Source organism: Euprymna scolopes, unplaced genomic scaffold (genome assembly GCF_053919585.1).
Source record: "Euprymna scolopes isolate OS-2025 unplaced genomic scaffold, ASM5391958v1 sca528, whole genome shotgun sequence".
Classification (NCBI taxonomy): domain Eukaryota; kingdom Metazoa; phylum Mollusca; class Cephalopoda; order Sepiida; family Sepiolidae; genus Euprymna; species Euprymna scolopes.
In genome coordinates, this window is record NW_027633578.1 from 32501 (window position 1) to 37370 (window position 4870).

Consider the following 4870-nt stretch of genomic DNA (forward strand, 5'->3'; position numbering starts at 1 on the left):
TTGACCGGAACACGCCGCCGCACAACGGACCGCCGCGGCCCCTATGCCTTCGCCGCAAAGCGCGAACGGAGCGAACGCTACAGCCCCGTACCGGTTCCTCGCTTCGCGCGGGCACGGCCCGACCGACCCGGTCCTCGGAGCCAATCCTTCTTCCGAAGGTACGGATCCATTTTGCCGACTTCCCTTACCTACATTGATGCCATCGACGAGAGGCTGTACACCTTGGAGACCTGCTGCGGATGGTGGGTACGGACCGACTCGAGAGCTGCGAAAACCGGACCCGGATTTTCCAGGGCCGCCGAAAGCGCACCGGACGCCGCCCGAGCCGCGGCGCTCTACAGGTACCTTTTCCGTATCTCCGGACGAGCCGATTCCACGGACATGGTCCTTTACGAAGAAGAGAGAACTCTTCCCGGGGCTCCCGGCGACGTCTCCGGGCTCGCTTGCGTCACCGCGGTTTCGCCCGGGAAGCGACGGGCGCCGCCGACATCGCTGCCGACAGCGTCGCCACCCCCGGGCCCTCTCCGAGTCCGGGTTCGGGAATATTAACCCGATTCCCTTTCGACGGGAGGCCGGCCGCTTTTTTTTTGTTTGGGCTTTTGATTCGATTCGATTCGATTCGCTTTCCTTTCACCTTTCATAACGGATCCGGCGCCTTTCGGGAAGACTTTCGCCCGCGTCTTAGGACCGACTGACCCGTGCTCGACCGCCGTTGGCACGGAACCCTTCTCCACTTCGGTCTTCGAAGGTCTCGTTCGAATATTTGCTACTACCACCGAGATCTGCACCCGCGGTCGGCTCCACCCGGGCTCGCGCCCTAGGCTTCCGTGCTCGCCGCGGCGCCCTCCTACTCGTCGCGGCATCGTTTCGGCGCGAAAGTTCATCGCTCCTCGCCGCGACGGTCCGGCATCGGTCCGTCGCTCCAGCGCCATCCATTTTCGGGGCCGGTCGATTCGGCAGGTGAGTTGTTACACACTCCTTAGCGGATTCCGACTTCCGTGGCCACCGTCCTGCTGTCTATATCGACCGACACCCTTTCGGGGATCTCATGGGCGTCGCGTTAGGCACCTTAGCCGGACGTTTGGTTCATCCCACAGCGCCAGTTCTGCTTACCAAAAGTGGCCCACTTGGCACTCGCATTCGAGGTGACCAACCGCCCAGCGAAGCGTGCTGGCGGCGGCGGCCGGATGGGTCGGCTCCGTCGTTCGGGAGAGTCGGCCCGTTCCACCCGTTCCGAGTTCGAGAGTAGGTCGAGGCCGTGAACGGCCCCGGGGCCTCCAATCGTTCGCTTTACCGGATGGAATTGCGACGATCGAGCGCCAGCTATCCTGAGGGAAACTTCGGAGGGAACCAGCTACTAGACGGCTCGATTGGTCTTTCGCCCCTACACCCGGTTCCGACGATCGATTTGCACGTCAGAGGCGCTTCGGACTTCCACCAGAGTTTCCTCTGGCTTCATCCCGACCGGGCGTGGATCGCCATCTTTCGGGTCCCTGGTCGCTCGCTACGCCAGAGTCGGCCGAGTCGTACTCGGAAAAAGGGGAAACCGACCCGGGGGTGATGCGCCCGCGCGCAGCGCCTAAACTCGACGACAAAATAGGACTAGTTCAAGCCGCGGGATCTCACCGATGGGCGGAAGGAGGATATGGAAGCTGGCGCCCGGCAATTCCCCTTTTTGGATGATGCGCCGGTCCCCTCTCGGGGAGGAGGGAAAAACAACCGCACGTCAGCCACGAGCCTTCCCTCTCCTATCTCTCTCGGGAAGAGAGAAAAAAGGAAAAGTTGCGGGCACCGCAGCAGCGACGGCGGAAGGCCGAAAACGCCGCGCCGGCGGGATCGGGCACGGCTCGGAGGCGGGTGAGGCGAGGAGAAGACGACGGCACGAGACCGACGACACCCCCCGACGACCCCCGGACGACTTTGCCACGACACCTCTCCCGATCGACGCCCTCCTACACGCTCTCTCGCTTTCGCTTCGCCTTCGGGGTTAGTCAGAGGTGGCCCCTACGACTCGCGAACGGCCAGGACTCCTCGGTCCGTGTTTCAAGACGGGTCGGGTGGGTTGCCGATGCACGTCGCTGACCCGGGGTGGCGGGCGGCTCGAGTAAAAAAGCGTCGCCGAGCGACCTCTCCGGAAACGGAAACGGGCGCGGGCGGGGTTGCCCCCGACAAGAACCCGAAACGTCGGCGAGGTGCGTGACGGCGAGGCCGCGCCAGTCCTATCCCGCCTCTCATCGCGCACGCGCCCGAGACGGTGGGGCGCCTAAGGAGCGACACACAGAGTGCGTCGCCCGCACGCGACTTCCGGCGGGATCAAAACGGACCGGCTCGCCACGTGTAACGGATCGTGTCAGATTTCCTCCGTTCCCGGCAGAAAGGGGCAGTTACGTTCGCGGGCCCGACGGCCGGTGGCCCCCGACTTCACAAGGTGGGAAGACGGGGGTTTTCAGGGTGATGAAACGCCTGCCGCCTACGGAAAAAAAACCCGCGTGTTCGACCTGCACGCCGGGAACGGGTCGCGACGACGGACCGGAGGGGAAGTGCGTCCGGTGCCGGCCGCGCGGAGGTCGCGCCGAAGCGCCCCGCGCCATGATTACGCCGAGCGATGATGAAGGGGACGGGTGCAGCGGAGTCGCGCGCGGAGGGAGCAGGAGGAAAGAAGAAGCGGCGGCGACGGATGCGGCGGGTTAGGGCCCGGCGGCAGCAGCGATCGAGAGGACGAGTCCCCTCCCGTCGCAGCCAACCGACGCAGCCACCTACCGACGCCGCGGTCGTCACCACGTTTCCCTTCCCGCTATCCACGCGGCCCGTCTCCTTCGTCGGCGACGCGGGCACAAAAGCTGGAACCGCGGGGAACGAGTCCCCCGCGGACACGACGAACGACGACCTGTGCCGCGACGGCCTCTCTTTCAAGAACACACATCGAGTTTGGGCTCGAGCCTAGGCAGCACCGGACTGAGTCCCCCCGCGATCGCGGTGAGCGGTCCCACCCGTTTACCCCTGGGCGGTTTCACGTTCTCTTGAACTCTCTCTCCAAAGTTCTTTTCAACTTTCCCTCACGGTACTTGTCGACTATCGGACTCGTCCCGGTATTTAGCCTTGGATGGAGCTTACCACCCGATTTGGGCTGCGTTCCCAAGCAACCCGACTCTCGGATCGAAGGCCGTCGCTCGCCGTCCGCACCGAATGGGCCTGGCACCCGCCGCGGGCGGCCCCGATCGAGGGAACTCCGAACTATGCGAGACGAAAACGAACGGCTGCCTTCGACCCATGCGCCACACGTCCCGAAGCCTTTAACTTGCGACGGGATTCGGCGTTGGGCTTCTCCCGGTTCACTCGCCGTTACTAAGGGAATCCCGGTTGGTTTCTTTTCCTCCGCTTAGCGATATGCTTAAGTTCAGCGGGTCGTCTCGTCCGAGCCGAGGGCGGCGGTTTTTAGTAGAGTGTGGTGTTTGGAGGAGAGGAATCTCGATCGGTACCCTCCGTGTGACGACGGCTGGCCGATATAGCGCCCGTCCGACCGAAAATGAAGAAGCCAACAATTAAAAAAAAGCGTGGGTCCTCCCCATCCGACGTTGCGTTGCCTACGACGCGGCCACCTTTTTACGGTGCGACGGCCGTGCTCGTCGCGCTGCTCGAGGCGTCGCTGAGAGACACCTTCATGAGGCAGAGAGCGAGACGAGCAGGCGGCGCTTACGTCGGCAGTCGGTTAGGTCGGTACTTTTTTTTTGGTCTCCCTTCGGCTGCTTTCGGACAGACTCCTCCTGCTCCTCCTCCACAGTGTTTCTTCACGCGGTCGAAAAGGGAAAAGACTCCGCGGTCTGCCAGCGGGAGACGAAGGAGGAGGCCGGAGAGGGTTTTAAAAAAAAAAAAGACATTGAAAGGAGTCAATTCTTTTTTTATTTTTCTTCCCCCTCGTCACTCGCTCCTGCGACGTCCCGGTTACCACCGTGCCGAGGACCGGGCGGGCACGGGGACGGCAAGATGTCGTTTCGTTAACGGAGAAAGACATGTAACGTTCCGCCTCTCGACCGGACGTGGCCCCGAGACAAGGGATCTCGGGGCCGCAATGTGCGTTCGAGGTGTCGATGTTCACTGAGTCCTGCAATTCGCATCAGTTATCGCGGCTGGCCGCGCTCTTCATCGACGGACGAGCCGAGTGATCCCCCGTCCAGGGTTCAGCACTTGGTTTTTTTATATTAGTTTTTGTTTATATAGATTTAGTAGTGTGCGAGGAGGTCTGTGCGAGGAGGCGTGACGGCATTGCAATGTCGCGAGTAGTTTGTTTTTTTAGCTAGCGGCGGTGGCACAGCGGCTGCAAAAAAACAAAAAAAACGATAAAGCGGCGACAAGGCAAAGAAGAAGCGGCCATCACTTGCGGTGGGCGAAAAAACAAACAGGTGGTAAGACGCGGAAGCAAGCAAGAAGAGCTGGGGCTTTAAAAACCTCCGCGTCACCACAAATCTATCTCTCGCTCCGCCTTTTATAGGTTTGTTTGCGCGCATTCGAGGCGTTGACGCCGACAGACAGAGGAGGTAGGCCGGAAAACAACAAACCAGTCTCGAACGGGAAAACGGTAATGATCCTTCCGCAGGTTCACCTACGGAAACCTTGTTACGACTTTTACTTCCTCTAAACGATCGGGTTCGGTCGTCTTCTCCAGGCATCGAACGCCGAGGCGTAGATGCACGAGTGTCGTGACGGACACGTCGCGCACTGCCCGGCGGCGTCGTCGGCCAGATCCGAGGACCTCACCGGACCGTTCGATCGGTAGTAGCGACGGGCGGTGTGTACAAAGGGCAGGGACGTGATCGACGCGGGCTGTTGACCCGCGCCTACCGGGAATTCCTCGTTCACGGGGTTGGTTACA

General features: G+C 61.6%; 2 non-coding genes across 2 annotated transcripts in view; both read right to left on the minus strand.

Moving 5' to 3' along the window:
- The window catches only part of LOC145274968 (large subunit ribosomal RNA), a 5728-nt gene extending 2300 nt beyond the window's left edge, over positions 1 to 3428 (minus strand). Inside the window, exon 1 of the ribosomal RNA XR_013867000.1 lies at positions 1 to 3428. This exon is cut by the window's left edge and continues 2300 nt beyond it. This is a non-coding gene — a ribosomal RNA (large subunit ribosomal RNA).
- Positions 3429 to 4021: 593 nt separating this feature from the next.
- LOC145274971 (5.8S ribosomal RNA) lies at positions 4022 to 4179 on the minus strand. The gene has a single exon (XR_013867003.1). It is a non-coding gene; the product is annotated as a 5.8S ribosomal RNA (ribosomal RNA).
- Between the last annotated feature and the right edge of the window lie 691 nt (positions 4180 to 4870).